Source organism: Felis catus, chromosome A2, assembly GCF_018350175.1.
Source record: "Felis catus isolate Fca126 chromosome A2, F.catus_Fca126_mat1.0, whole genome shotgun sequence".
Taxonomy (NCBI): Eukaryota; Metazoa; Chordata; class Mammalia; order Carnivora; family Felidae; genus Felis; species Felis catus.
Genome location: NC_058369.1, coordinates 116978116 through 117004683, shown reverse-complemented (window position 1 = coordinate 117004683; position 26568 = coordinate 116978116). Strand labels below are relative to the sequence as shown.

General features: G+C 42.6%; 1 protein-coding gene across 6 annotated transcripts in view; it reads left to right on the top strand.

The window, feature by feature from the left end:
• The window catches only part of OSBPL3 (oxysterol binding protein like 3), a 177712-nt gene that overhangs the window by 49420 nt on the left and 101724 nt on the right, over positions 1-26568 (top strand). Inside the window, exon 2 of one of the 6 annotated variants that reach the window (XM_019825608.3) lies at positions 17769-17943. The exons of the other annotated variants lie outside the window; for them this stretch is intronic. The gene's annotated coding sequence lies outside the window, so the exon portion shown is untranslated. The remainder of the gene's footprint in view (positions 1-17768; positions 17944-26568) is intronic. 6 annotated transcript variants of the gene reach the window in all.

Genomic DNA, 26568 nt, shown 5'->3' with positions numbered 1-26568 from the left:
ATTCTACTTACCACAGACACTTGCCTTATGAGCCAGAATTCTCAAATTATCTTTTTTTTTCACCCAGATTTCTGAATGTCTCAACATTAAATCATATCAGTTTGTTCACATACATTTTTCTAGCCATTTACTCTCCTTCCTCTGTGCCCCATAATGAATTCCTCCTTTTAGAATAAACCTGTTCTAGAAACAGAAGGCACTGACATCACCCACTCAAATGACTATGCATACTTGTTGGCTTACTCTGATGTTGGAGGGGCCATGATTGGGGAATGGATGTCCAGGAGCATCCCCAATACTCACTTTCTACCTCTGAACATATACTTCTTGAGAGAATATTCAATACTTTTTGGAATTAACAAAAGAATCTTCAGCTTATACCATGTATATATTGGGGATTTGAATTAGGAGAGGTTTGCTGCCTTCTTTTTGGATATATAGGCTATGTTTGAATTATTGTCAGCAGAAATCACACTGATGAATTTATTTCATCGGGCCCTTCTAAGTCCTTGAGCCTTTAAGGCTCCACAGAAGGCCTTCATGGTGCTGAACCTCTTGGGGCTATGCAAAGCCATAGGATTGTTTTTCTGGAATGTCTAATTTTCATTAGACTTTTAAAGATCTTAGTGACCCAGGAAAGGTTAATGATCAACTAAATTGATGGCAGGTGGATTATTTTCCTTTTCCCCTTGATAGATAAAAGGCCTTTGGAAGTACACTGCGCACACACACACACACACACACACACACGAGTGAGCAGGGGAGGGGCAGAGAGAGAGGGAGACACAGAATCCGAAGCAGTCTCCAGGCTCTGAGCTGTCAGCACAGAGCCCGATGCGGGGCTTGAACTCACAGACTGCGAGATCATGACCTGAGCTGCAGTCTGACGCTCAACCGACTGAGCCACCCAGGCGCCCTGATACAAATTCTCTTTGATAACTGTGGGACATTATGTAAAAATAATGCATAACTGTTTTGAAAGGAATTTGTTGCTTTTGATAAAACTCACTTATGTTCATTTTTATTTAGAGCAAGAATTTAAGACTCATTTGGGCTGACTTAACCATTTTATGGAGAGGGGGAAAAATGAGGTCAGGATGGATGGGTTTTACAGCATTATGCAACTGTTTAGGGACAAAGTTGGTGATAAAATTAAAGACTCCAGAAACTGACCCAGTGATCTTTTATTATACCATATTGCCATGTAAGGTAACATTCAGTTCCAGGACTGAATGCTGAAGGAAACAGGTTTCATACCTTGTAAATCAAACCACAATGAGGTACACCTGTATCCACCAGCATGGCTAAATTGTAAAAGACTGACAATATCAAGTGTTGACTAGGATATAGAGCAACTGGAGAGGTCAGGAGGCATGGCTGGTAGGAGTAGAGAAAGACACAGCTACTTTGGAAGGCAGTTTGGCAGTTTCTAATGTTAAACACACTTTCCCTGTGGCCTAAGAGTTCTGCTCCTATGCATTTACCCAAGAGAAAGGCCCATATACGAATATTCAATGCAGCTTTATTATAACAACTAAAAGCTGGAAACAGTTCATATGTTCATCAGCTGGTGAACAGATAACTTGCGGTATATATTTATACAATGGAATACTAGTCCGGCAAAGAAGGGGAAGGGATTGCTGATATACCGTAGCTGGAACCCAAAACCATGTGGAAAAAAGCAGACACAAAAAGCAAATTCTGCATGATTCCATTTATATGAAGCTCTAGAACAGACAAAACTAACTGAAAGTGACAGAAATCCGAGGGGTGAGTGAGTGTGGGAGTTGATTGCATAAGGGCACTTTTTGGTGAGGGAGGTGTTCTGTAGTTGGCATAGGTGTATACCTGTGTCCAAATCATCAAATTATACACTTAACAGGGGTGGATTTTGTTGTATATAAATCATACCTCAATGTAGTTGAATTTTAAAAAAATAAGAAATAGGATCATGAGAAGCCAGGGTGTCAAACAGCAAAGCACACTTGGTATAAAGCATAAAATATTTTGACTATGCCATTGAATTTTCTGTGGTCCCGTTTTCTCTCTCAAAATATCTGTGGTCCTTGTGTGATGGTCCCTGTGGCACTTGTCTGAGAACACAGATGTAACTACAAGCAAGCCTACCATGGTGAAAAAAACTGAACAATCCACCCATGTACATTTCCATGAGCAAGTTTCTTCTGTGCTTGAGGATATTTTGCCAACTTAAGCAGTAATCATGGGAATCATTTAGAGCTTCAGTTATTAATTCTTCTTTAGTTACCAAAATTTTACCAGCATAACTACATATGCAAATAAAATAATACCCGGAGAAATGCCAAGTGCTTTTCTGTTCTCTAGGAGGAAGTTTAGAGGATTTGTAGACTGAGTAGGTTGAATTTATAGCCATATTCTCTGCTAAAAAGTCTAAAAATAGAAATGTTGGCATCACAGTCGATGTTCTGAGTCATATTTTAAATTCTGTAAGCCTGTAGCTTAGCAAAATGCTATTCAGAAAAGTCTCAACTGCATATACAATATATCTTTGTCTTGCCAATTCTCCTGCAAGCTTCTTTCAGAGACTTCTTTCAGCAATATCTGAGACTAGAATTGAAGTCATCGGAGTCCCCTTGAAATGAGTTCTAGACATAAGATGAAAGCCACATTGCTTCTAGCAGAGTCTGAGATTCCCAAGAGCTTTCCCTTTAGTGTGCTTGACGATTATTAAGTAACTTTTAGAACCCAAGGCACCTTATGGAGAATCTAATTGAATAAAAATGTGATTTTTATTTATTGAAGTTTTCTTTTCCTCAACTGAAACAAAAGAATGCCAACAGGATCCTTTGTTACACTTTTGGTTATGTTACTTTCACAAGGGTGCGTTTATTAGTTCATTCACCAAAAATTGATTGAGTACCTATCATATGACAGGTATTTTTCCTGACAGCAGGATATCAAGAAGAAAAAGAGTAATGTGGGTTCTCCAGGAGCTCACAGTTCAGTAAGGAGGCATGCAAATAAATACTGCATGGTGACAAATGTGATTGCTAGCATAAGTTATGTGCACGGGCTGTCTGGCTGGGGTATGCCAGCCTGGGGATGTTAAGTCCATCTAGTCTAACTTGTCATTTAAAGCCAATGTTTTCTTACTGATTTTCTGTCTGCATGATCTATTCATTGACAGAAGTGGGGCATTAAGACCCCCTGCCACTGTCGTATTGCTACCTATTTCTTCTTTTAGATCTGTTAACCTTTGCTCTATACATCTAGGTGCTCCTATGCTGGGTGCATAATAAATATTTACACACATTACACCTTTTGTTGGATTGACCTCTTTATCATTATATAATGACCTTCCTTGTCTCTAATTATAGTCTTTGCCTGAAAGTCTATTTTGTCTGGTAGAAGTATAGCTATCCAAGTTTTCATTTCTATTTGCATGGAATATCTTTTTCTAATTCCTTCACTTTCAGTCGATGTGTCTTTACTTCTGTCGTTTTTTTTTTTTTTTACCCGTTCAGACACTCCGTCTTTGATTGGAGAATTTAGTTCATTTACATCTAAGGTGATTTTTGATAGGTATGTACTTATTGCCATTTTTGTTAATGATTTTCTGGCTCTTTTGTAATTCCCTTGTTCCTCTATTCTTTTCTTGTTCTCTTCCTTTGTGATCTGATGATTTCTGTAGTGGTATGTTTACATTCCTTTGTATCTTTTGTGTATCTGAAAATGTTAGGGAGGGATGGTCAGAAAGCGTCATTTGAGCTGCAACCTGGATGGTGGCTAATCTTTCATACTCACAATGGGGGCAGGGGTGGCTCCTGCAAAGGCTCAGGGACAGTTTGTGCAGAACTGCACGTGGTTTGGTGTCCTTGGAAGGTGAAGTTGGAGGTGGCTAGTTATGGGAATTGAGGCTTGTGTGTAGCACATAAGGCTTGAGACCTCTTTCTGTAAACCGGTAGCCCACGATCCAGTGTGTTTTAATCATCTGGAAAACTTGTTTTTAAAATGTTCATAGGGGCGCCTGGGTGGCTCAGTCGGTTGAGCGGCCGACTTCGGGTCAGGTCATGATCTCACAGTCCGTGAGTTCGAGCCCCGCGTCGGGCTCTGTGCTGACAGCTCAGAGCCTGGAGCCTGTTTCAGATTCTGTGTCTCCCTCTCTCTGACCCTCCCCCATTCATGCTCTGTCTCTCTCTCAAAAGTAAATAAACGTTAAAAAATTTAAAAATAAATAAATAAATAAATAAAATGTTCATACCTAGATCCCAAGACTGTTGAATTAGCATCTTCAGGAAGAGGACTTGAGCATGTTTGGTTTTCTTAAATGTGCACAGATGATTCTGATTTACAGCCAGATTGTCAGTTATTTGTAGGTCATTAGTATCCACTGAAGACGTTTGAACAGGGGCATGACACGTCCTGACATGTTCAAACCAAGTACCGCAGAGCTTTATATGAAGGGTGTCCATCTCGTAAACACTGTTTCCATAGCTGCGAATAGTTACTATCATTTCCCTCAACTCAGAACCCTCAGAGGGTCATTGTTCTAGTCGTAAAGATGTAACAGTTTCCAGTGGCCACTCGTCCCAAATGAGAGGGGTCCACCTAGCAATCTTGTCTGCCTCTTCACCACACGGGTGCAACCCTGAAGGCTGACAAGGTTTTACTCTAGGGCTATTTAAGGATCATTTTAATGTACCAGAGTAAGTTTTATATCTTAAAACTCTGTCTTAAAAGTGTCACTCTGTCTTAAAAGTGATCCACGGAAGCCGAAACAGCTGTTCCACTCAACCTTTCTCGTGTCACAGATGCGGGGAAGATCATGGCCGTGGGCTTGTCCATGTCAAACCAGCCAGCTCTCTGGCCTCTAGCCACACTGAAGCGTAAAGGAGAAAACCTGACTTAAACACACTCTTAGTAGAACCTACCTCTCTTCCTGCTTTTCTCCTCTTCTGTGCAAACCAGCTATACTGTTTGCCACAAACAGTTGACAGAGAAGGGCAGTGGAACATTCCCATGGGAGTAGGAACTGCTGAATGCATTTGTAGCCCCGAGAAGCTAGCGATTGCTCCTGCAGTGAAGTTTTCCATCCTCAGGAATTGAATCTGAAAGAAAAGCCGTCCTTGAAGAAATCATCTGATACCTTTCGGTACTACTCGCTTCAAGCAGGCCTGCCTCCTGACCGCTTGGAAGGAAGAAAGTTTTTGTTATTAATTGAGAAGCCCAGCAAGGAGAGGTGTAGGAAATGCCTTGGGCCTTGGAGTATTGGGGCCGGAATTAGGATATTACTTCCAGTCTTGAAAAGGCATCTGGCCACGTTATGACAATAGGTAGGCATCCTTTCTAGGGTTCCAAGGCCTAGATGACAAATAAGAAAGTCAGGTAAATACACCGACCTTACTACCTTCCGTCTACCCATGCTTCTGGGCTGCATGTTAAAAGGGGTGACCTACCAGGATGATATGTTTCATCTGTTGGCTCCTTTTGCTCAGACCCTATGTTCACATATGTGGTATTTAAAATCTTGAATTCTGTGGCACTTAGTAATCTTTATTTACTTACTTGTTTTTGCCATTTAGTAATCGTTAATAACACTTTTGAATGTCTATTATATGTATAGGTCTCCTGTGCTCTTATGGTGTCAAGACCCGAAGGCATATGTAAAAACAGTAAATTACTATATGCCTCCTCCCTTGTCCCCTTTGCATGTATGCACGTATGTACATAAAAAAGAAATGAAAAAGGGGACACGAGTGACAACTATATGTAGCTACTTTGAATTATCCCTAAAGAAGGGAAAATCAACGACCAGCCTGAGCCAGGACAAGTCTGATTCCCTGGGCAAAACTTTGAGCAGCACAGCTATAAGTCTCAATATCTGGGGGAAGAGGGGACCTTGTGGGACACGGGATAGTCTCCTGACTTCCGGGAGGTTGACAGGCCTTTCCCATAAGCCTCGGGAATGCAGATTAAGCTGGACATCATTGACATCATCAAAACATTTAAAAGTGGAGGGCGCCTGGGTGGCTCAGTCGGTTAAGCGTCCAACTTCAGCTCAGGTCACGATCTCGCGGTCCGCGAGTTCGAGCCCTGCGTCGGGCTCTGGGCTGATGGCTCAGAGCCTGGAGCCTGCTTCCGATTCTGTGTCTCTCTCTCTCTCTGCCCCTCCCCCGTTCATGCTGTGTCTCTCTCTGTCTCAAAAATAGATAAACGTTAAAAAAAAAAATTAAAAAAAAAAAACCATTTAAAAGTGGAATGGCTGCCTCAGAAAGTAAGAAGTCGCCCCATCAGTGTATCTGCACCAGTTAAACTCAGTTTCATACAAGGTGGGCAGGAATGTGTGGTAAATAAATGTCCACGTAACAGTATTCGCAAGAAGGTTAACTGGGCGACCCCGGTTCTTGGAGTAGCAGTTCTTTGCAGGAATCCATACCGAGACCATAGCAATAGGGGTGAGTCACAGCCTGAGAAAATCAAGTGCAAAAGTGGAAGGGAATAGATTCTCACTATTTCCTCCGCCTCATTTTAAGTGATTAGATATATCATCCTGAATATATTCTTTTTTTTTTTTAATTTTTTTTTTTAACGTTTATTTATTTTTGAGACAGAACAGACATGAACGGGGGAGGGTCAGAGAGAGAGGGAGACACAGAATCTGAAACAGGCTCCAGGCTCTGAGCAGTCAGCACAGAGCCCGACGCGAGGCTCGAACTCACGGACCACGAGATCATGACCTGAGTCGAAGTCGGCCACCCAACCGACTGAGCCACCCAGGCGCCCCCTGAATATATTCTTATTAAAATGTTGAAAGTATATTAATAAGAAGGAGAAAGGGAAAAACCCCTTCAGTTTGCCATCCAAATGTAGTCCCCCGTTATCTCTTTGAGTGTTAAGTGTATGATCTTTATAACATATATTTTTAGTTTTCTGCACTTTTATATTTAGCATGTTTCTTTTAACATGAACTATTTACAGATTACATTCCTCACAGATGATTTTAGAGGCAGTATTACTCCTGACATGAAATAATATATTCTAGTGTTAATTTGCTTAACTTTTCCCCTACTGTTGGGCCTTAAGATTGTATCTACTTTTTTCCCTATTATAAATATTGAGTGAGAGTATTTTATAACATTTTGATAAACAATTGCTCAATAGGTTTCCCAAATATTTTTACTTATTTATACTGCTATCAGTAATAGGTGTCAAAATTTTCCAGTCCTTCCCATCATTGGGTATTGACATTTTAAATTACTTTTCTAATTTTCCATGTGGAAATAGAACATACAACTGGGTCAGGTAAGGAGGGTTTTGTTGCATGACTGGGGGGGTGACGGGTCATGCCCAGGGCAGGCCATAGGAAGCACAGCTGGAACTTGGCAGGGCCTCAGACATGGCAGCAATCCACCAAAGTCTGCGTTCCCCCGCCAGGCCTCCCACCCCGCTCGGCCTCTCCATCTGATTTGTCTCTTCTGTTCTCTTACTTTGCCCCTGGCTGGGTCTTGTTGCCTGTGTGTGTTGTCTGTCTGTCTTTCTGTGAGCCTCGTTCTGCATTCCTCTGTGTTTCTGGTCGGCCTGTCTCTCTTCGTCTTTCAGTCCCTTTCTGTCTGCCTTCCCTGCCCTGCTATTCTCTCATGTTTGCTTGGTGCCTATCGTAAGACTGTGTATAGTCATCTCTCTCTCTTTTTAATGTTTATTTATTTTTGAGAGAGAGAGAGAGAGCAGAAGTAGGGGAAGGACACAGAGAAAGGGAGACACAGAATCCTAAGTAGGCTCCAGGCTCTAAGCTGTCAGCACAGAGCCCAACACGGGGCTTGAATTCACAAACCGAAAGATCGTAACCTGAGCCGAAGTCAGACACTTAACCGACTGAGCCACAGTCACCCCAGACTGTGTATAGTTCTGACACCACCTTCCCCCACTACCCCCGTCGTGATGAGCTCCTCTCTGCAAAGACAACTCAAAAACGTGTCTTGTGTTCTTTGTGGGCCTATCCAAGAAAGATTAGTGCACACCCTCTCTTGAAAGGTAATCTATCACAGTTGATGGAAACTATCTCTTAGGATGAGATTTGCTGTCCCTGAAGTGAAGAAGAATTTGCTGGGCTGGCCCATCTTCGACCCCATGTGTGCAGGATGGGCAGATGGGGTATACTGCAGAGTATCTCTGAGGGTCCTACTTAAACAGGTTTGCTTTTCTCTTTTTCTTTTTTTCTGCTCCTAGAAGTGTTAACTCATCCCTGCCGTTTCTTTTTTCTTTCCTTTTTTTTTTCCTCTTTCTGTATTGACCCTAAGGTAATAAGCTCACTTTGTATTCAGAATCGACCCTGTGGCTTTCTATAAGGAGGGCAATCTGTCACTTTTACCCAAGAAGCTCCAGGTTAGTGCACGCGTGGCAGGTTGTGGTTAGTGTGGCGGAGACAAAGATCCTTGACCTGAAAACCTGAAGCGGGGCTGGGGGATTAGCCAGGAGGGTGAACGGCAAGGCTGTGAGTCAGAACCAGGTGGTCAGACTAGAATGAGGTCAGACTAAACTGGGGGCTGAGCCGGCAGCTCAGGGTACGTCAGAGGAGAGCCAGGAGGTGGTGAAAGAAGGGCTTCGGACAGGTGGCCTTAGCTGTTGCACGCTTCCCAGTTCTCATGTGGGGTTGTTGTAACGGTCAGTCTCCTGATGCATCCTGTTTCTTCAGTTGTTCAATGAGTGGTTCAAATTTGTGAAACCACATTCTGAAGTCACCAAGGGTATCCACTGAAAATTTAATTTCCCTCCCACCTGGGCCACTCAGCCACACAATTCCCCGAGTGAGACTAGTTCTGTGGTTGAGGAACTTGGGGCACAAAGAGGGAGCTCTTTCAAAGTCATGCCGTGGTGAGGTCAAGCCTGCCTTTCTACCACCCAAGTTTGTGCTTCCCCCAGTGTATCTCGCTGCTTCCTGTTGGAATTCTTTTTTTTTTTTTTTTTAATTTTGAGAGAGAGAGAGAGAGAGAGAGAGAGAGAGAGATAGAGAGAGAGAGAGAATGTGCATGAATGATGAGTGAGCAGGGGGAGGGGCAGAGAGAGAGAGGGAGAGAGAGAATCCCTAGCAGGCTCCATGCTGTCCATGTAGAGCTCAACATGGAGCTCAGTCTGACAACTGCAAGCTCATGACCTGAGCCAAAATCAAGAGTCGGACACTTAACTGACTGAGCCACCCAGGCGCCCCTGGAATTCTTTGTGACACAGTCCAGACACTATAGCATTTGTGGCCAGTTATTATTTTTTAATCATTATTATCTATTTTTCACCGAAGTGGTATCTCTTCTGAGGCCAAGCCAATCCTGTTAGTCCCTGTCACAGTGTACAAACGCGAGGTATTTTAAAAGTAAATGACATGTACAATACTGATGATGTTAAAAGTACAGATTCCATGGGTGTCCTTGCGGTGTTTGCTATGTGCAGCCTCTCTACTAGGTGCAGGATACAGGAGTGATGAAAAGCAGAATCTACAGTGACCATGGAAACATTGGAGAAGTTGCTGAAATCCACCACTTTTCATGTATCTTCTCTAAAACATGTATTTTTATTTTTATTATTTTTATTTATTTTTAAAAAAATTTTTAACGTTTATTTATTTTTGAGACAGAGAGAGACAGAGCATGAACGGGGGAGGGTCAGAGAGAGGGAGACACAGAATCCGAAACAGGCTCCAGGCTCTGAGCTGTCAGCACAGAGCCCGACGCGGGGCTCAAACTCACAGACCGTGAGATCATGACCTGAGCCGAAGTCAGACGCTCAACCGACAACCACCCAGGTGCCCCTAAAACGTGTATTTTTTTAAAATTCAGCAATATGACTTGCTATATGAATGTTGAAGTTCAACAAAGGTTGAAAAAAACCTTGCACTGTGAATTCTTTGGTTTGCTTTCATTTCCGGATAAGCAGACATTTACTGAAATTAGAACTTTGGGAGAGGAGCAAAGAACCACAGACTCTCCCAGCCTTAGAGGTCCTTGTGAAGGACTCTTGTGTCTGCATGGGAGTAAGAAGGGGTTCCCACTGTGGACTGTGTCTTGTATTTGTCCACCAGTTTGGAACATCTGGGGAGTGATGGGACCAGAGCATTCCCACCCTATTTCTAGATGCTGTGGTTGGGGTGCTGCTGCTGAGCTGCATTCTGGAGTTGAACCTGGAAGGTATTTCCCTCCCTGTAAGAAGTGCCGTCGTCTCTCTACTATAAGTGCATTGCACAGGTCTCTCTGGGCTAGCCTGAGTATATGATCACAAGCTAACAGCTTTCTAGGGAAAAATGCTTTGAGTTTCAAACAGCTGAGTTATAACTGCCTTTCAGAACATAACCTCTCAAAAGTTGGAATTATTTGTGCCTGTTCAGTTTTATCCTGCTCTTTTACTGTAGACAATGGGATTCAGGCTTTTCATTAGCTCCGCGTTCTTTTGACTGGTGATGGGTTGGCTCATGTGACTATGTGTGTACACGTTATCTATTTTAACCTACATGGCGGTATTTCTGAGAATTAAAGTCATAGTAAACTTTTTTTTTTTTTTTTTATGACGTGGGTCTGAGTCATTGCTAAATGTAAAGCAGGCATACAGATCAAAGATCAACTGTTTCAGAGCTTGAAAGTAATACCATATCCAGATTTGGCTTTTAATCATTCGGTGAGGGTTTTCGTGAGACCCCTGATTGCTTGTAAATAGGCCCTTGGTGGGAGAGGCTGGTACTGCCTTCCAGAGAAGAATGGCTTTGAGATCTTGGGGAAGACCCTGTGTTTCACTTCTGGGTATGCTTGTCAGCAACCTCTCACTTGAGGAGGCGTGTCCGTGATCTGTTCATGATTTGTAGGATGACTAATGAGGCATGCAGGGTGGGCCACTCTTGTCATTTGTAATGGTGTCTCCATGTGTTGGAGTTGACTTTGACCTTTGACTTAGCTCTTTCATTCTCTCCTTTCCAATGCATTCACTAGAGCATCTAGATTCAGAGGCCTCATGTAGACTGATCTGAAGTGATAGGCTCCCATGTTGATATTAGCATTGCTCATGTGTTTGTAATTGAATATCCTGCTTTACAGCAGTCACGGCAGGGGGTTCGTAAAACTTCCCACCGAAGCGACGTCTCTTTCAGAATACAGAATAGTTCTTTTTTGGGTCTTAGGACTAGATCCCAGTGTCACATATCTGACTCAGCAAAAGTGGATTTACCTCGTGCCAGTGGTTGTTGTGGAGAGATGGATAACTGAGTGTCTGGTTCTGTTTCATTCAAAGGTTATTTTTAGGAGGGGGGATTATTTTATCGATATACAATTCATATACCAAAAAATTTACCCCTCTAAAGTGTATAAGTCAGTGTTTTTTTTTTTTTTTGTTTGTTTGTTTGTTTTTTTAAGTAAATTCACAAGATTGTGTGACCATCACCATCATCTAATTCTGGTACATTTTTGTCACCCAAAAGAAATTCTATTCTTCCCCATTTGCCCACCTTCAGACCACTGATCTACTTTCTGTCTCTGTAGATTTGCTTATTCTGACATTTCATGTAAATGGAGTCCTATGATATGTGGCCTTTTTTTTTTTAATCTCTCTTCCTTCACTTAGCATGTTTTCAAAGCTCATCCATGTTGTAGCATGCCTCAATGTTTTATTCCTTTTTATAGCTGAATAATATTCCATTATATGGTATCTTAGTCAGTTTGGGCTCCTCTAACAAATGACTTGTAGACTTGTTGGCTTCAATAGCAAGTAGGCATTGCTTTCTTACAGTTTTGGAGTCTGGGAAATCCAAGGTCAAGGTACCGGCAGATCCAGTGTCTGATGAGAGCCCCCTTCCTGGCTTGTAGATGGTTATGGTCTTCCTATAGCTTTATGTGGCTGAGAGCAGAGAGAAGCAAGGTTTCTTTTTTTTTGTTTGTTTGTTTTTTTAGAAGGGTACTAATCTCTTTCATGAAGGCTCCACCCTCATGGTCTAATTAGCTTACAATGGCCTCACCTCCAAATAACCATCACATTGGGGATTAGGCTTCAATTTATGAATTTTGGGATGACAACACATTCAACACATAACATATAGATATTCCACTTTTTGTTTATCCATTCAGTAGTTGATAAGACATAGGATTTTCCGCTTGTTTTAAAGTTTTTTTTTATTTAAAAAAATTGTTTTAATGTTTATTTATTTTTGAAAGAGAGAGAAACAGCACAAACGGGGAAGGGACAGAGAGAAAGGAAGACAGAATCTGAAGCAGGCTCCAGTCTCTGAGCTGTCAGCACAGAGCCCAACGTGGGGCCTGAACTGACGAGCTGTGAGATCATGACCTGAGCTGAAGTCAGACGTTTAACCGACTGAGCCACCCAGGCGCCCCGTGGATTTTCTACTTTTTAATGTTTATGAATTAGGCTGCTGTGAACATTCTTGTATAAGTTTTTCTGTGGACATATGTTTTCAAGTCCCTTGGGTATATACCTGGGCGTGGAATTGCTGCCTCATATGGTAACCGTGTTTAACATTTTGAGGAACCCTCAGACGGTTTCCCAATGTATACATCCCCACCAATTTCTCTACATCCTTGCTGACATGCCTCTGGGCTTGTTGGTTTCTTTATTTATTATCGCAGCCATCCTAAAGGGTGTGAAGTGGTATTTTTTTGTAGCTTTTATTTGCATTTCTCTCATGATTAATGAGGTTGAGTGTTTTTTTCATGTGCTTCTTGACCATTTGTGTTGTTTTCTTTGGAGAAGTATCTCTTCAGGTCCTTTGCCTGTTTAAAAAAAAAATTGGGTTGCTTTTTCACTGTTGAGTTGTAAGAACTCTTTATGTTTTCTGGATACTAGACCTGTCTCAGGTATATGATTTGCAAATATTTTCTCCCATTCTTGGATTGTGTCTTCATTCTGTTGATGTTATCCTTTGAAGCGTAAAGGTTTTTAATTTTGATAAAGTCCAACTTACTACTTTTTTCTTTTATTGCTTTTGCTTTAGGTGTCATATAGCTAATAGGGCATGACCTAATTTAAGGTCATGAAAGTTTATCCCGGTGTTTTCTTTAAAAGATTTTAGAGGGGCGCCTGGGTGGCGCAGTCGGTTAAGCGTCCGACTTCAGCCAGGTCACGATCTGGCGGTCCGTGAGTTCGAGCCCCGCGTCGGGCCCTGGGCTGATGGCTCAGAGCCTGGAGCCTGTTTCCGATTCTGTGTCTCCCTCTCTCTCTGCTCCTCCCCCGTTCATGCTCTGTCTCTCTCTGTCCCAAAAATAAATAAACGTTGAAAAAAAATTTTTTTTTAAAAATAAAAGATTTTAGAGTTTGAGCTTTTACATTTAGGTCTTTATTTTGAGTAAATTTTTTTATATGGTATGACATTGTGAATATCCACTTTTACATGAGACTATCCACTCTTTTTCCAGCACCATTTGTAGAAAAGACTGTTCTTTGCCCATTAAGTTGTCTTGTCACCTTTGTTCCAAATGAATTGACCACATCGTGGGTTTAATTTCTGCATTCTCAATCCTGTTCCCTAATCTGTATGCCTCCCTTTAAGTCACTGAATACTGGCTGGATTTCTGTAGCTTTAGTAAGTTTTAAAATTGGAAACTGTGATTCCTACAGATTTGTGAAGATTATTTCTTGATACGATGTTGATGTCCACTCTTTTACATCACACGTTTTTTTTTTTTTTTTTTTTTTTTTTAATTTTTTTTTTTTTTCAACGTTTATTTATTTTTGGGACAGAGAGAGACAGAGCATGAATGGGGGAGGGGCAGAGAGAGAGGGAGACACAGAATCAGAAACAGGCTCCAGGCTCTGAGCCATCAGCCCAGAGCCCGACGCGGGGCTCGAACTCCCGGACCGCGAGATCGTGACCTGGCTGAAGTCAGACGCTTAACTGACTGCGCCACCCAGGCGCCCCTACATCACACGTTTTGATACATCTTTTCTCTGCCATCTTAAAGTGCTATGAGAAATGTTGCTTTGAAGCAGCCTTGAATTCTGTTTCTGGTTGAGTCTCACTATCCACGTATGAAATGTATGGATTTGGAACCGGGCATGTTGCGAAAGTTTGACCACTAGCTTTGTCTCGGTTTCTTAACTGTAAGGATGAAGCTTAAAGCCTAAGTCAAGGCAGCATTCTGAGAATTAAATATCCTAACATATGTAAAAGCATCTAGCATGGTGTCTGGGAAATAAAAGGTCCAAAATAAGTATGTATTGCCTTTCCCGTCCCCTTTTCATGGATGCCACAAAATTTTCTTTGTGCCTTATGAGATGGTTTTAAGGTCTTCCTTAAAATCAGCCTTCTTCAGTTTAGAAACTGTTTTCCCCAAGGTTATCATATGGTTAAGTTTTCTAGTCTGGTCTGTAGGATTGTTTGTAGTACAGTGTTTCAGGCTTTGTTTACTGTTTGATCCCCGCCGCCGTCTAGGATTGTCCCTGACCAATAGTAAGTGCTCAGTAAACATTTGTTAAGTAAATACTAAGTGTTGATCCCATTTTCTTCTTTATTTGGGTAAATACAGTGCAGATTACTGGAGATGTGTTTTTAAGTGAGCCTGCATAACAGTTGCATAAGTGCTTACTTTCTGAGATAATTTCCACAAGATTTCTTTTAGCAATTTGTCCAGTCAATTTACAGTACCTTTCTCTGGAGTGCTACTTCTTTTCTCCAAATGATGCCATACTTCCCATTCAGATGTCTCCTCTTCGGGGCAATTTCAGACTGAAGTTGAAAGGACTGAGTCCCGAGTATAAATTTGAGAAAGCAATAGGGGAACGGGAGTTGGGAAGTTGGGTTTGGGGGAAGGTGTGTGATAATGAGAGACAAGGGAAGTGCTTTTAGGGGAAGATTGGGTCAAATAGGGAACCGTGTCCTCAGTTCTGAGACTTGCTTTTGTTTTTTATATGATTGTCATGGTTTCTTGTGGTTTCTCTAGACCAAGTCTAGACATGAAATTATAAGCAAAGAATATCTAAATGTTATTTACTGGCTGTTGTGAGCCTGAATTGTAACCAAGAAATGGTGTCTGTGCATGTTAAGCTATTATCTGCATGATGGATAGACCAACCTTTAAAGGTAAAGGTTCAAATCATTTCATGGACTCAGAGGATAACTGAGTTTTAAAGCTAGACAGGATTGCCAGGCTGAGGGAATATCTTTAGTGTCACCTCAAAGAAGACATTCCATGGTCAAATAGGTTTGGAATAGGTTCAACAAAATTGTTTAACAGATTTGGTATTTGTTTTAACTGCAGGACTTCTCAGAGCCTTTAATGTGCCCACATATATTACACTGTGTCTTCAAGAGGGAAGGTAGGAGCAGCAGTTCCCAAGGTGACTGGTGTGGGGGGACTTATTTTTCTCTCCACAGAGAATCCTGTGGGTCTGGTATTTAGCAGAGCACATTTTGAATAATTATGATCCAGGGTAACACCTTAATTTTTTAGACATGAACTCTGATTTTATACTCTTTTTGAGTTGCTGTTTCTAAGCAGTCATGACTGTTGGTATACGTAGAAGCTGATTGTGTCTGTTGTGTTACTAAGAGGCCTGTCCAAAAAAGTCAGCCTTTAAACTAGGAGCTCTAATCAAACTCCTGAAACCCATATATATGTACATAAAATTTATAAAATACCTTACCTTCCAGGATCTAAATATTTATTTATTTTTAATCTGTTACATGCATAGCTTGGTTTAGGTAGTGCCTATTAATCCCTGATCTGATGAATTTGTCAAATTTAATTTCTGCAGCTTTTTTGCTCCGATATATACCCCTTAAGGTAAAGGACAGGAAGATGCAGGGGAAAGAGGACCCTTAGACAACAAGCCCACTGACTTCTATGGCATAAACAAAGCACGGACAGCCACCTTGTTCTGGGTTGTCAGACCCAGCTTGTTACAACTGGATGCCTTTCCGGAGTTCTGGGGTAGAGCAGACTGTATCCAGTCACCAATGTGGATGCAGGCGACTCGGATCCTCCCCTTCTACCTTCCCTCCCTCCACCCAAACACCCACCCTTCCTTCTTGCTTCCAAGTCTGATGGGGGCTTATTTATTTAACTGTCTTTAAAAGAGAGGGGGTGAAGGGGTGGGGAAGAGTGGAGAGAGAGAGAGGGAGAAAGAGAAAGAGATAGAGGTTAGAAGAGGACTTAGTGGTATAGCTACCTTCACTTCTGGTAAATCCCGTGGGTTGGTATGTCACCCTTGTGGTGGCACAGCAGCCCAGATGAGATTTCCAGTGTCACCGGTTTCCAGTCAGACCTCTCGTGAAAAGACCCAAGCACCACTGTTTTTTCTCATCTACATTCTTGGGGGTTTCTGCCTTGCCCTCCTTGATGACGGTGGAGGCAGGGTATGACACAGGCAAGTTCCCTGTCCAGGAGCAGAATGTTTTTCAAACAACAGAGACATAACCAGAAAGAAAGAAGGATCAGAGATGAAGGACTGCTGAGGGTATTCGAGTCCAAATCTGAGGTTGGTGAGTATTGGGGAAATAAGAGAAGCATGGATCCGGTGACCGTTTGGGGAAAATGGACCGTGCAAATCAGAAAAGTAATTGTTGTTTCATTTTTATATCCCCGATACGTGTTCGTTATTTTTAAAAATCAAGCAAAACAAAACAAAAAAAATTCGAAGGAGAAATTAAAACATTACCCAAAAAATCTCAACCAGAAAATAACCAGTGTTGACATTGATTTCAGGCTTGCCTCTATGCATAGAGTGAGAGAGATAGACAGAGGGGGATGGATAGATCAACAATGGGCAGAAATAATTGTATAAGACTGAGGTCCAACTAAACAGTTATACAGGAAAACTCTTCTAGTTGATCTTGCTTACATTTAACAAAAGGAAAATAAATTGCCAATCTTCTGAAAAGTTATCCTTTATCTGAAGAGGGTTAGTTCTGTTAGTTCAGAAGAAAGACGAACACCTCCAACAGCTTGGGAGTCCAATGAGTGGCACACACTATGGCAATATAATAAACAATCTGACACTTTTGCCTGGCGTCCCTCCCTGATTTCAGGTGTCTGTCACTTGTTTTATTTTTAATCTTGTTAGGATTTATACTTTTTAAAATATTTCTTTTAATGTTTATTTATTTTTGAGAGAGAGAGAGAGAGAGAGACAAAGCATGAGCAGGGGAGGGGCAGAGAGAGAGGGAGACACAGAATCCGAAGCAGGCTCCAGGCTCTGAGCCATCAGCACAGAGCCCGATGTGGGACTCGAACTCATGAACCGTGAGATCATGACCTGAGCCAAAGTCGGACACTTAACTGCCTGAGCTACCCAGGTGCCCCAGGATTTATACTTTTAACACTCACTAGCTTTAATTCCCTTGGTTATTCCCCTGCTTCTTTAATCCTAATCAGTGCACTGTTAACCATTGGTCTTTTCTCCGTGACTTTGTCGTTCTTGGTAATTTAACGTTTGGTGGGCTTCATTGTCATTAAGGTTTTTCTTTTTGGGGGGGCGGGGGAAGGGCCTGTGGATGCCATATTTTCTGAGTTGTTTTTGGAAACTGTTGCCTATTGCCTTTATTTTTGAAGGACAACCTTGCTGTGGCCACATTGTCTTCTGAAGAGGTAGTGCTGATTTACAGTCTCCTTGCAATTTGTGAGAATATGCCTGTCATGAATTGGGAACTTTTAGGAATGTCTGCTTGCCTGAAATGGTGGTGATTATACTGGGCAGTGGCTGAAAGAAGTTTAAGTTGGTAAATTAGACATCAGATTATAAAAGCCCTTGACTGTTGGGAGACTGGCTGTTTTCTCGGTGAATTTCCTATTTGCTTGCCACATTTACAGCTTTCCTGCGGGCCAGATGGTAACTACTGGACAGCTTTGTGGAACCGTTTCTAGGACCTCGTCACTTTTGCAGGACCACTCTTAAAAGCCTTCTCACGTTCACTCCCCACTCTGTGAAAAGGCACCTGGCTGGTGGAGAGTGGATTTTGATGCCTTCTGAAGATAGTAGCAAGTGGTAAATATTTTTATCTACCAAAAAAATGGGTGTCTGATAATTGTGTGAACTGTTTTTGTTGTCGTTGTTCCAAAATATGATTTTTTCCTATCACCGACTATTGCCTTAAAACTAAGCAGCCGTTATAAGCCATTCCTAAATGACATGTGAACTTTTTACAACTTTTTGTAACATTCCTAATGGTTTTCAACTGAAGCTTTATGAGTTGGAAGATCTGATGTTTTTAATGTTTGTTTATTTTTGCGAGAGAGAGAGAGAGAGAGAGAGAGAGACAGAGACAGAGACAGAGACAGAGTATGAGTGGGTGAGGGGCAGAGAGAGGGGGAGACACAGAATCCAAAGCAGGCTCCAGGCTCTGAGCTGTCAGCACAGAGCCCAACGCGGGGCTCGAACTCATGAACCGCGAGATCATGACCTGAGCCAAAGTCAGATGCTTAACCCACTGAGCCACCCAGGCGCCCTGAGGATCTGATCTTTTTAAAGAAGCTCATCTCTGTACTGGCATAGTTTGAAGTACCTGTTAAAGTTGGGCTTCTTACTAAAATTCCCCACTGATCTTATGTAGAGAACTAATAGCCCATCTCACCTTTTAATTCATTCTCTCCAAACGATGGAGAGGATGGGAAGGAAAATTTCCCAGATGAGTTACAACGTTTAAATTTTGGCCATCATCCTTTATGGTGATTCAGCTGTACAGCAGCCATTGACTTTTTCTAGTTGGTATGGGTGAGCACACATCTGGAGGATTTCAGGAGCCAGACGTCCCGAGGTGTTCTCTCGTCCTGTGCCAAAGGAAAGTGGAGAGACAAATCAGCCGCTCAGAATGGTGTGGTAAAGCTGTGTTTCTGACATGGCAGCTACCAGCCACATGGGACTATGTGAGTTTAAATTATTTAAAGTTAAATAAAATTTAAAACTCAGTGTCTTAGTTGCACTGGCCACATTTTAAGTGCTCAACCGCCACATGAGGGGAAGAGACTGTGGTATCAGACAGCACCTAAAGTTCTATTGGATAGCTTCGGTTTATATGCTGATCATGATTTCATGATCATCCGGGGCTCATTATAGCCCTTATGAGTTGGTCTTCTGGGTTTTTTTCCTCCCTCCCTCTGCTTTCAGTCATTCATATGCTCCAGCTCAGATGGTGAGGCGGTGTTCTTACTGCCTCACTGGTGCCCTCTGGAAACCCTGTGTGTGGCCCAGATTAGATTGTTGCTCCAAAGGGTCAGCTGGACAACTCTCTGGCCAAGGCCCAAGAGTTCTTAGTTCTAGTCAGTGTTCTTACCAAAGGATTCAATGGTTCTTGGGATTTTGACTCTCTAATTTAACAATAAAACCGCTCTTTAGAAATATTTAAATGTATCTGCTTAGGACTTTTACTTCACTTTCCTCTTAGTCTCTGGATGTTTGCTCTTGATGGAGAGTACAGCCCTGGGTTCTGTCCTAATATGCCCATGGCTGACCCTATGACCTCAGTAAGAATTTCTGTGTGGCTCATTTGCAAGCTGAGAGTTTACTCCCAGCCACTCACTGCTTAAGCAGTTGATAAATGCCCAATGGTATGTGAGAAATTTTAAGGTTTGTGCTAAAAGGTATACTTAGGGGGTTTTTAAGGGTTGGTTTGTCTTCTCATCTTTGTGCCTAGCTTTAGATCCCAGTGTCCCATTTATTGTCTCTCACTATCAGGCACATACCCACCTTGATCAGCTAATTGACCCATACGCTATACTATGTACTTTGTATAAGTGACTTTCTAGGGGACGTCTGGGTTTGTTGACCAAGGAGCCCTCTTTTAAGTCTGACCTACACGACAGGAGCAGGATGCTCTGGTAGGAGGAGCCTGCTGGCCTGAGGGTCAGAAGAAGGAGACATAACCACAGATTGAACTGTCTTTTGACCCCATGTTCTCACGCTTCCCACCTGGAGGGGAGTCTGCCAGGGGTTCCCACCTAGTGTTACAGTCATCTGATGCCATGTGACAAACGACCCCAAGACTTGGTGGGTTAAAACATTGACATTTAGCCCTCAAACCTGCAATATGAACAGGATTTGCGAGGGCGGGACGGAGGGAGGTTGGATCCCACTCCACTCATTGTCGGTTGGGATGGTGAGAAGGCAGGGGGTAGGAACCTCTGAAGACTCACTCACATGCCTCAGAGTTAGTGGTGGCTGTTAGCTGCTGTGGGAGTGTGGCCTCACTTCTTTTCAAAATGGACCTCTCCAAGTGTTAGTCTGGGCTTCCTTATGTCATGATGGCTAAGTTGTAGAGTGAGCATCCCAAGAGAGACACATCATCAAGTGGAAGCTGTGTTAACCTTTCTTTCTTTCTTTTTCTTTCTTTCTTTCTTTCTTTCTTTCTTTCTTTCTTTCTTTCTTTCTTTCTTTCTTTCTTTCTTTCTTTCATTTGAGAGAGAGCAAGCAAGTGAGCATGTGCGAGCAGGCAGAGAGGGGCACAGGGAGAGAGAGACAGAGAGAGAGGGAGAGAATCTTTTTTTTTTTTTTTTAACATTTATTCATTTTTGAGAGACAAGAGACAGAGCATGAGTAGGGGAGGGGAAGAGAGAGAGGGAAGGCACAGAATCCGAAGTGAGATCCAGGCTCTGAGCTGTCAACACGGAGCCCGATGAGGGGCTCAAACCCATGAACCATGAAATCATGACCTGAGTTGGGGCGCCTGGGTGGCGCAGTCGGTTAAGCGTCCGACTTCAGCCAGGTCACGATCTCGCGGTCCGTGAGTTCGAGCCCTGCGTCAGGCTCTGGGCTGATGGCTCAGAGCCTGGAGCCTGTTTCCGATTCTGTGTCTCCCTCTCTCTCTGCCCCTCCCCCGTTCATGCTCTGTCTCTCTCTGTCCCAAAAATAAATAAACGTTGAAAAAAAAAAAAAAAAAAAGAAATCATGACCTGAGCTAAAGTTGGGCACTTAACCGACTGAGCCTTCCAGGCGCCCAAGAGGGAGAGAATCTTAAGCAGGCTCTATGTTCCTCACAGAGCCTGACATGGGGCTTGATCCCACAACCCTGGGATCATGACCTGGACTGAAATCAAGTGTCAGATGTTGAACCAACTGAGCCACCCAGGCGCCCCATGTGTTACCATTTCTAACGTAACCTTGGAAGTCACATAGTGTCACTTCATCCATAATGACAAGCCCACTGAGGTTCAAGGGAAGGGAACATAGACCCCAGAAATCAATGGAGTGGTGTCAGTGTTACTTTGTAAGGAATCTTTGGAGATGAAATGTATGTTTGTGTTGTAATCTTTGAAAAATATGTCTTCCACACCTGGTAATGATGAATCAGAATTGGCATCAGCTCTCTCTGAGCCATAAATAAGGCTTGAGATCTGACCTGTGTCTAGAAACTGGGGCACTTCTCCTTTTCAGGAGATGATTGTCATTGCTGGGTGCTGGAGCTGCCCTGCCTTTGGTGGGGGATTGTTATTTGCATAGCAGTGGGACTTCTTTGATGAGAGATGCTATCCGAATACAAAGTAGGGTATTGAAACACCTTCAGTGTGCTAACCTCCCTGCACAACACAAGGGAATTCAGGATGAAGAGCGGGATCCTGGCTGCTGACAATCATTTCTAACATTAATTTAATGGAATTCAGCTAGAGTTTCGATACATTATTTACACCTCACATTCTGACTTAGGTTTTCTTGTAATTTCTATTACGTACTACTCTTTCATAGTGCCTTCATAAGATACAAGCTTCTAAACAGGATCCATTCAGCCTTACATGTGTACGTTATTTTTTTAAATTTTTATTAAAAAAGGTTTTTTTTTCAAATTTTTTTAAAATTTATTTTTGAGAGAGAAAGCGAGAGACAGAGAGAGAGGGAGACACAGAATCCAAAGCAGGCTGCAGACTCTCAGCTATCGGCACAGAGCCCAACACAGGGCTGAAACCCATGAACCGTGAGATCATGATCTGAACTGAAGTCAGACGCTTAACCGACTGAGCCACCCAGGCACCCCACATTCTTACGTTTGATAAATAAGGATATTTGTATCTTTTTCCAGTATTGAGATTAAAATAAATTTCAGTAAAAACCTCCTAGTGGCTAATGTAATGGGGGAGGGGACACACAGGCCATCAATTTGATAAATAACCTGCCACGTGCCAGGTTCTGTCCAGTTGTAGGCAATTTAGAAGATAAAACCAAAAAAGAATAAGACACTGCCTTCAAATAGCTTCTGGTCTGTGCACTACTGGAGAGAAAAAATAACCGCGGCATTGTCAGCATTAGTTACAGAGGTGCTTTTACGTTTTTCTTCCCTTTTTAGCTCTAGTCTCCTGATATCCACCCCAGTTTTTAAAAATCTGTTCTCTCTGCCTTTTCCATCCAGTTCTCCTTGTAATTTTGTTCAGCTTGCACAATTTAAATGTGTTGCACATTCATTTTCTTGCAACAGTCCTTCCCCTAGGAGTGTGTAAAAATTTCCTATGTCCCTTTTTCTCCCTGCCTGCATTCACTAATTTAGTGATTTCTTGCTTTCTTTCGAGCCTCTTACAAGGCATTGTTTATTTTATTGCAGTTCTGGAAGGGCACCCCCAAACTGTATATCGAGAAATTCGTTTCATAGAATTTTTTTTAAAGCTTAGATTCTCCATCCTAGGGTTATTTTTAGTCAGGCCGACAAAGGGACATCAAATGTGCACATCGGATACACCAGCCACTAGGTATTTAGTTTCTTGTCATTTGAGTCGGTTCGGCTAGTGCTTCTGGAGCATTATTCATGTTTACGTTTAGCTTCATGTTTACATTTCTGAAAAGACAATTAGTAGATTTTCAAAGGAGATAGAGAAGTTTTTAAAATGTGTATTCACATTTCACAGTGACTCAGTTGATCGTCTTTTTAGATAAATACTGAAACGCAGCCTGTGGTTGCCAATTGTTAAAACTCTACCCCGCTTCCCCCGGCAGTTGTCAGTTAAGGATGGATAACAACACCCACTGATAAAATTCAAACCACCAGATGTTATTTTAAGTTCTTGGGTGGCGCTCTCTCTTCTTACCCTTCAAACTGCTAAGTCACATCCTGTTTTGCATTTTAATTTGCTATAAATTAGATGCAGTAGACGTAGGTCTGGCGTTAGATACTAAAACGAAATTTAGTGCCAAGATAAAGGAAGGCAGTTCTGTGGAGTAAATCTTTCTGTCATTTCTGGATGCAAGATTTAGGGCAGTGGTTCTCCACCCTCACCGTGCATCAGAATCACCTCGGGAGCTTTTCAGACGCCTTCGCCTGGGCCGAGACCTCATCCCAGAGAGCCTGCATGAGTTGGTTTGAGTGGGGTGACACTGGTATTTTGTAGAAACTCCCCCGGGTGATTCCATCATGCAGCCGGGCTTGAGCACTATTGCATGAGGTGTCCTCTCCGCCTCCACCTTCCCCTCTACCTGGTCGGGTCCTATTCCCATTTTGCTCCCTGCAGGCCATCTCTTTCAAGCTTTTGCTCACAACTCCAACCCCACTGAGCTGTTCACCAGTGACTGCCCACAACACCGACTTGATATCCCGCCCTGAACTGGGTTCTCATTTGTTTCATCTACACACATCTTATCTCTTTGATCAGAGTGGTTTCCTCCTTGCATTCAGCTGCAGTCACTCAGTTTCCATCATTTCGGGGTTAGCACAGCTGTGGATGTTCAGGATGTACTTTATAGACATGCACTGAGTTGGATTTTCATCAGTGTAGCCATTCTCCTTTGGCTTCTTGCATTTTCACTGTAACTTTATTAGCCCACATGCATCCATAAGTGTTTCTTCTCTTTGAGATGTGGCACGCCAAGTAAGAGTGGGCACACTGTAGGAGGAGGGAGCACAGCCCACTTCTGATTGTGCCATTCAGGCATGGAGGGGTTGACCTGTGGACTCCACCTTCTCCACACAGAACATCTTGTTCTAGAGCGGCTCTCGGGACCTCGTGGGTGAGTGGCACATACAACGTGAAGCGGGGTGTCCGGCTGGAGAAAGAAAAAACGCTTGGGGGAGTGGATCTCTGCCCGAAAGCCCAAGAATATGGGGTTGTTCCAGGAGAAGATACCCCTAGAACTGGAAAACAGTAGCTTTCTTTACTTTGTCAAACTGTGAGGATTCTCACTGCCGGTGTTTCGGGGGCCCCTGTTTCTGGCCCAGGAAGCTGACCAGGGAATGGCTGGTTGGCACCTTTCTGTTGACAGGTACAGAGGTGACTAAAATTCCTCATTTTTAGGTATGCTACATCATTGACATAATGATGGCATACGTTATTGGCACTAAACCACCGTAACCGAGAGATCCCCAAATTCAGTGGTTTTTGACAAGATGGAAGTTTATTTCTCTCATGTAACCGTCCAGATATAGTTATTCCTGAGCTGGCACAGTGACACTACCATCCTCCACCAATGACTTTCATTTTCTGGGTCTAGTTGTCACCGTGTCTCAGCCCTCAGAAATGGGGAAAGGGCAGAGAGCGTGTGCACATCTCTTGTTAGCACAGCTTCCACGGTACCTCATTGGAAGAACTTAGTCATAAGCCCTCACCAGGCTGCAAGGACGGCCGGAAGTGTAGCTTCTATTCAGATGACCTTGTGGCCAAGTACAATTTGAGAGTTCTCTTAGTAAACAAAGAGAGAATGGATACCAGTGAGCAGTAACCCAAGTGATGCATAATAACCTGCCCAAATAGTAGATGTACCAACTATCACCCCTGTTCACTGGTTTGGTTAAAAATACACTAAACTGTCAAAAATTCAAATGAATGTCTAGTGCTGTAATGTCACGGTAGGAAACTGAAGGTCTCGAGGGGGCCATGTGGTATTTCTACCTTTCAGAGGAAGGTAGCCCGTGAGTTGGAAGAGGATATAGAAAGTGGACAAATAACCATAGCACAGGTGGTATTGACAGACAGATTTGGTTTATGGGGAAGCCTCATGGCATCTTTGAGAATGAGCGTGTTTGGCAAGAGATTTGCCATCCTGATCAATAGAGTTCAACTGAAATTTAATGGCATGGAAAAAACATTAAAACTTGATTGGACGGAGAACAATAGGCATAGCAAAGGGGGAGTGCGGTAACAGAGGAGAACTTTAGCAATTCATAAACACACCTGGGAAGCAGGGTGGTTGTGTATTATCGGCCTCTGTGCAGCCTATGAGGACTAAGCAAAATAAACGGGAAACATTAAAATTTGGACATAGATAAGGTGGTCTGATTCATCTCATCAAGCAGGTGAGGGTGGTTCTCATGGCTAACCTATGATTCTAGAAGGGAATATTTTGCTTTAAAGAAGTAGACGAATGAAAATCCAGACCTTAAAGGTGAATTTCTGGGTAAGAGAGAAAAAAGCCACAGAAATGTTGTTGTAGTAGGACCAATATTATGGATTACTAGACAGATGATGCTTTCTCCCCAGAGACTGTAAGTCTAGAGGGGCTGCCGAACGTGCTGGTAAAAGCACTGAAAGTTTCATTCCACAAATTTCTTTCTAAATTTTTTTAACGCTTATTTATGTATGTATTTATGTATGTATGTATGTATGTATGTATGTATGTATGTATGTATTTATTTAATTTCTGAGACAGGGAGAGACAGAGCATGAACAGGGGAGGGTCAGAGAGAGGGAGACACAGAATCTGAAACAGGCTCCAGGCTCTGAGCTGTCAGTACAGAGCCTCACGCGGGGCTCGAACTCACGGACCACGAGATCATGACCTGAGCTGAAGTCGGACGCTTAACCGACTGAGCCACCCAGGCGCCCCTCATTCCACTAATTTCTGATAAACTCTTGACTTGTTTTGATGATTGTTTAATTTTTAAGACTGAGAAAATAATGCAAGGGTTGAGGTATTTGGATTTCTGGGAACTCAGCCCAGGTATCAGCATGAAGGATGGATGAGTTTGCTCTCGAAGTAAGCAGTAGGCTTCATGTTCCAGTGACAAATCCAGGGGCCATCCACCAGGCTGTGGTCTGGAGGAGGGTGAAGATAGCAGAGTGGGTAGACAGCTGCCTTACTAAAGTCAGGAGCATGGGTGAGATGATTAAGAACTAAAGCTCACAGAAGGAAGTGGATGAAGGACCAAACTTGAGTCAATGCCTATGTGCCTGGAGAGAAAACAGGAGCTAGGGAGCCACACTTGAAAGCTAAGAGGAACGAATTAAGAGTGTTACGCGAGCATGCTAGAATAAGGTCTGCAGAACTAACGTCAGGAAATAGCTGAGGCTTTCAAAAAGTGGTTAAAAGCTACAAAACGCATATCCAGAGCCAGATGAACAAATAAAAGTAAGCTTCTGAGTGTGGAAACTCGCTCTTTGCAGAACATCATGAGTGAAAAGAATTGTTCCAATTCTACTTTTTTCCCCCTACCTCTATTTTCAAAAGGAGAAGTACTAGGAAAAGAACTGAATACACATAGAGAAGAGGAAATTGAAAACCAAGACAGGTGAAGGAATAGGAAATAGGTACCTAGCCCTGTGAAACAGGTTCTGGATGCCAGTTCAGACCAAAACCAAAACTGAATTACTTTGGTCTTCTCGAACCTCTGAGAGTAAGTAGTGTCGGATGAAAAGGATTGCGATAGGTATCAGAAGCCTAAAAATGGGTAGATGCTGTCAAGATCATTAGAAAGAGAGGAAATTT